The sequence below is a fragment of the Poecilia reticulata genome, chromosome 18 (genome assembly GCF_904066995.2).
Source record: "Poecilia reticulata chromosome 18, P_reticulata-male-v2, whole genome shotgun sequence".
Taxonomy (NCBI): domain Eukaryota; kingdom Metazoa; phylum Chordata; class Actinopteri; order Cyprinodontiformes; family Poeciliidae; genus Poecilia; species Poecilia reticulata.
Genome location: NC_088847.1, coordinates 12,316,777 through 12,323,082, shown reverse-complemented (window position 1 = coordinate 12,323,082; position 6,306 = coordinate 12,316,777). Strand labels below are relative to the sequence as shown.

At 39.6% G+C, this 6,306-nt stretch overlaps 1 long non-coding RNA gene across 1 annotated transcript; it reads right to left on the bottom strand.

The window, feature by feature from the left end:
* Positions 1-3,835: 3,835 nt before the first annotated feature.
* LOC145548825 (uncharacterized) lies at positions 3,836-5,898 on the bottom strand. The gene is made up of 2 exons (XR_014084818.1): positions 5,336-5,898; positions 3,836-5,240 (listed from the first exon to the last, which is right to left on the bottom strand). It is a non-coding gene; the product is annotated as an uncharacterized LOC145548825 (long non-coding RNA).
* Positions 5,899-6,306: the final 408 nt, after the last annotated feature.

Sequence of the window (6,306 nt, the reverse complement as noted above, 5' to 3'; positions counted from 1 at the left end):
GCTGCGCCCCTATGCGTTGCATACCCTGTATACCCACTTTTTGCGCCACTGTGTGCCACTGCTCTTTTTGGTGGAAGCTTCTGTCTGTTGAGCTGAAAACAGAGTTTGGGCTTGTTTAGTCCATCTATGTTTGTAGACTTATCCTTTTGACTCATTTCATTTCCACTAGGCTTAAACTAGGTTGAGCAGGCCAACCGTAGTTGACTTCCAAACCCAATAAAGTAAATGTATGTTGGGAATATCAAACCTTGAAACAAATTATGATATGTTTGAGAAATGGCGTCAGTGGAGAGCTTGAAACTCTGCTGCAAACTGAGACTTCCTGAGTCTGATGCAATGTACTTCACTGCAGGGGTCATTTTTAGAATCTAGTTCAAAGTGTTTATTTTTTTTCCTTCTTCAGACCTTCCAATTTTGCAGTAAACACATTTAAAACGGCTGCCGACGCTCACTGGGTTTTGTGTGTTTGGAATGCCGGGGCTTATTGCTCCGCATGTGTACAGAGATCGTGACACTCGCTGGATGTAAATTTCCGTGACGATGTCGCGGTCGTCCATCTTCATGATTTGCAATTGTTTTGACTGTCTTATTTTTTTATTAATTTGTAAAATGTAGGCTGGACTTTAAATTACTTTGGATGTTGCGTCATGACCTTCAACACTGTTCAAAAACCTTCGTGTCTGAATTAAAACAGTTCTGCTAAGAGTGATGGGCCGACATTTTGTCCACAGTGGCATCCAGGAGTAAGTTATGTCCCAAGCGTTCGATGGCAGTTGTCCAGAAAGGCAAAACCAATTAATAGGTTTTGCCTATTACCCAGGGTAATTTCTGAAGAAAATTACTTATTCATACCACAAAGGTCCGGGTTGGTTTATAGAAATGCTTCTGTGACTCAAACCAGCTTTGGACTTTTCATTACTGCCCACAGAATGATGCTGCCAACATCATATGTCATGGTGGGGAGTGGTGTGTTTACCGCAAAGCCAGACAAATATTTTGTCTTTGAACTGTGCATTATGTTTGTTAATATAGCACATAAAATCTGTATTAAAAAAACTAAACAATGTTTGTGGTTGTGGAAAGGTTAAGAGTGGACCAGTACTTTTCCAAGGCACCACAAGTTATATTTATTTTGAACACATTTCTTCATGAAAAACTGCCTGTACAGGCTGAAGCTTTCTCTGCTAGGTTTTCCCTTGCCTAAGTTTCACATAAGTTTTTTTGTTTTTATCCTTGCGGCTTCTTTAACGCGCACTGAGGAAAAAAATAAATAAATAAGAGGCACAGTCCAGCCTTGTTCACATCCCCATTATTTTTCAACTTGTGTTCATTTGAAGAGCAGAGCAAAAACCCCCCCTAGTCAATACAGCATATAAATAACCACCTCTCATCTACCAGAGACGGATCGCCCCCATAAATGTGGTTTATGGTGTTAAATTATGCAGCGTGAAAGATGAGTGAAATGTGTTCTGTTATAGTGGGATAATAGTAACAAAGTTGTGTCTTCTCATCTGGGATGAACAGCATTGAAGAAAGCAATATTTTATTAGTCTATCAGAAAAACCCCCTTCAGGGATAGATGAGTTTTTTCTTTTCTTTCTTCCCATTTAAGAAAACTATGTCTTGAAAACTCTGGGCCATACGTTTAGTTTATGCATGAGCTTGTCCTCAGAGTCTCATTCAAAAGGCAAACTACCAAATTGGAGGAATTCGGTTTGCTCCTGTGAACACAGGGTAATTTTTTTTCCCCTTTTTTCAAACTATGCACGTCTGAACTCTCAATAACCTCCAGGAGCACACAAAAGAAATGCTAAAATCTAATGTGTGCAAATTTCAGGAAGAGCATCTTTTCCCAAATTAAGTGGGACACGCATGACTGCTCAGCACCTTCATCATTTCGTCTCGATTTAAATACAGAAAATTTCTGTTGCATATGCAGAATCCCCGTTTTTTTATTTTTTTTTATTGGATTATTTTCACGCCTTCTAGGTAAATGTTCTCCTTTTTACTGCATGTGCCATGGCCTTCCATCTGTGTTCATTACCTGACTTGATTTATTTAGCAAAGTATCGTAATTATTTTAAAAGAAAATGTCACTGGGTTGTGATAAGTTTTCTAACAGTGACATGATCAGAATCAAGCAGTTTGGAGGACAAAACATTTTTAATAAACAGGGTTGAGCATCTGCTCTGTATAAAACACAATATGTTTCAAAATAGATCCCAGTGAGAATAACAGTGTTTGTATACTGTTTGAATCAGCACTAATATAAAATTCAAACCAGTTCAAAGTGTTGAGAATTTGATTCAACTCAATGTGAACTGAAACATTTGGGTGAATTAAGAGATGGATGCAATCGGTGTAAAAATTGCTTCCTCAACATCTTGTCAATAAAAATCTTTAAAACAAATCTTATACTGACGACTTATACTTGTTTTGCAGCACAACCAAATTTCCAACTTAAACTTGTTTGAGGACGTGATGTTTGTATAACACAGATGAGAAGGGTATTATATATATATATATATATATATATATATATATATATATATATATACAGGTCCTTCTCAAAAAATTTGCATATTGTGATAAAGTTCATTATTTTCCATAATGTAATGATAAAAATTAAACTCATATTTTAGATTCATTGCACACTGACTGAAATATTTCAGGTCTTTTGTTGTTTTAATACTGATGATTGTGGCATACAGCTCATGAAAACCCAAAATCCCTGTCTCAAAAAATTAGCATATCATGAAAAGGTTCTCTGAATGAGAAGTTAACCTGATCATCTGAATCAACAAAGTAACTCTGAACATCTGCAAAAGATTCCTGAGGTTTTTAAAAACTCCCAGCCTGGTTCATTACTCAAAACCGCAATCATGGGTAAGACTGCTGACCTGACTGCTGTCCAGAAGGCCATCATTGATGCCCTCAAGCAAGAGGGTGAGACACAGGAAGAAATTTCTGAACGAATAGGCTGTTTGCAGAGTGCTGTATAAGGCACCTCAGTGGGAAGGAGAAAGTGTGGCAGAAAATGCTGCACAACGAGAAGAGATGACCGGACCCTGAGGAAGATTGTGGAGAAGGGCCGATTCCAGGCCTTGGGGGAAGCAGTGGACTGAGTCTGGAGTAGAAACATCCAGAGCCACCGTGCACAGGCGTGTGCAGGAAATGGGCTACAGGTGCTGCATTCCCCAGGTCAAAGGTCAAGCCACTTTTGAACCAGAAACAGCAGCAGTAGCGCCTGACCTGGGCTACAGAAAAGCAGCACTGGACTGTTGCTCAGTGGTCCAAAGTACTTTTTTCGGATGAAAGCAAATTTTGCATGTCATTCAGAAATCAAGGTGCCAGAGTCTGGAGGAAGACTGGGGAGAAGGAAATGCCAAAAGGCCAGAAGTCCAGTGTCAAGTACCCACAGTCAGTGATGGTCTGGAGAGCCATGTCAGCTTCTGGTGTTGGTCTACTGTGTTTTATCAAGGCCAGGGTCAATGCAGCAGCTATCAGGAGGTTTTGGAGCACTTCATGAGCTGTATGCCAAAATCATCAGTATTAAAACAATTAAAGACCTGAAATATTTCAGTTGGTGTGCAATGAATCTAAAATATATGACAGTTTAATCTTTATCATTACATTATGGAAAATAATGAACTTCATCACAATATGCAAATTTTTTGAGAAGGACCTGTATTAGATGAATGGGCCAATAGGTTCGGCTATTGGAGCATGGTGGGGTGTTTAAATAACACACAAAGGCAGTTAAATGAATTTAAAGAACAACTAGCTTTAGTGACATAAACCATAAAATTGGCAAACAGTTGTACAAGACACACAATTATGAAAATAAAATTACCATCCATTTTCTGCCACTTATCCGGGGTCGGGTCGCGGGGGCAGCAGCTTCAGAAGGGAGGCCCAGACTTATCTCTCCCCAGCCACTTCTTCCAGCTCCTCCGGGGGAACCCCAAGGCATGGACATCGGGAGCATTTCCCCTGGACTGGCAGACTGGGGTGATGGTCCCCCTGTTTAAAAAGGGGGACCGGAGGGTGTGCTCCAATTCCAGAGGGGTCACACTCTTAAGCCTCCCTGGTAAGGTCTATTCGGGGGTCCTGGAGAGGAGGGTCCGTCGGATAGTCGAACCTCGGATTCAGGAAGAGCAGTGTGGTTTTCGTCCTGGTCGTGGAACACTGGACCAGCTCTACACCCTCAGCGGGGTCCTGGAGGGTGCATGGGAGTTCGCCCAACCAGTCTACATGTGTTTTGTGGACTTGGAAAAGGCGTTCGACCGTGTCCCTGGGGGGGCTTTGTGGGGGGTTCTCTGGGAGTATGGGGTTATGAGGTGAGAGTTGGACTCTGCCAAGGCTGCCCTGTGTCACTAACAAGAAAATAAAATACAAGAAATAATAATACTTGGCCAAGTGCTAGTTCTCAGTTTTAAATCTTTTGGGTGCACCCTGATAATCTGAATTCTAAATAGTAATAGGCACCAGATTAATCAATCAGGTTCAACTCAACACCGTTCACATGAGGAGAATTTCCTACACAGCAGTTTGTTATAAAGTTCCAAATAAAAACTGGTCCAAAGGGTAAGGTCCAAAATTCCAGGATTAAACGATATGAATGAAAAATGTCAGTGGTCTCACTCATAAACTGTGTGTGAAGATGTGAGTGATACACAGGCCTACCACACCGCTGGGTGCAGCAGGACTCCAAATGGAAAAGAAGGAATCCAGTTCTTTTCAAGTCCAGGTGGGAAGGCTCGCCATCGAAGTCACAGGAGGAATCCACCTCAGGAACAATCCAGCATAAATAAAAAAAACCTGACCTGTCAACAGACAGGACCAGCAGAATAATAGAATTTTATTAAGCTGTTCTAGCTTTAATCCTTAAATCATGTTTCTGTAGACATCATATTTGACATCAATTTGTTATCAAATAATTTGCAATAAAACAATTCTCTTTTACCTCAATGCAGTATTTCACTATTTCACTAAGTCAATTTACTTTTCTGTAAATTGCAAAAGCATTTTTTCAAACAATATTAAACATTACATTTTACCCAAAATCAGTAAAAGTTTACATTTGAATAATTAAATAGTTCAGATAAACACTATTATTCAACAAAAATGTGATAAACTGAACAAAAACCCAAATGAAAGGCACAGAATATGCTCACCGAACTCAATGCCACACGTTTGGGACAACAATATGGTGGCTCTCAGTCCGGACCCGTGGGGCACTAGATAATGTAATAAGGCATATTTTCCATGTTTAACCTCAATGATGAGCTTTCATCGTGAACAAAGGAAGAATATACTATAATTTAGGCTTTACCTTCAGCTGAACGGAGAACGAGCTGAACTTCGAGGAAACCAGTAGCCAATAAGAGCCAACGAGGCTAACGAGTTAGCTCTAACAGTGCTTGGCAAAAAAACTGAAGTTCAGTCTTTTTTTACTCACTTCACAACTTCCAGCTTAGAAGTGGGATGATAATCAGCCATTCTATCTGGGAAAGGGTTTGTTTCGAGTTCGTATCCAGTACTATAACCGTCTTAACACAGACTCTCACACTGCACAGCTCAACAGTTTCCTCCTCATGGCGGATCTATCCCGCTCACACACACACAACGCTGCAGACATTCTGATTGGTTTAAACACACTGGAACCTAAACTTCCTATTGGCTAGGTAGACCTAGCTTCCCTAATCTCCGTTTCTTAAAGAGGCAGCCCCATTTTATGTGGGTTACACCTGCAATTCTGAAAATGCAGTTGGCCGAAGTTTCTCCATGGTAACGGTAGTCATTACCGCCAATAGTGACACAAATAGTTTTTATGTTTTGGGGACATTTACTTTACATTCACATGGAACCAGGTTTTGAAAGATTTTATTTTATTTATTTTTTTGCCTCATTAATAAAATCAATTAAAAAAAACTATATTTTCTATTTAATCAAGTAAAAAGCTTTTTGATGTTGTGAAACATGTAAGTGTGACAAATTTAAAGCAAAGAAAATCTCAATTCCGATCGTTTTGATCTTAAAGTCTAAATAATATAATATAATCCAGCATTGTGTACAAAATCTGATTTTTTTGTATTTTCTTCTTCTTTGTCTCAAGTTTCTTAACAGCTCTGAGATAAAAAAAAATAAATCTTCTAGCTGAGTGAAATCTTTAAATAATTTCCTCCTTTTGATCGCACACATACTGAGCAGAGTTTCTTGCTCTGGTTTGTGATGGGGGTTGGTAAACAATGGAAACAGATCTTTGTCCTAGATTTCTCTCATCTTATAAAAGCGCCGCATTTC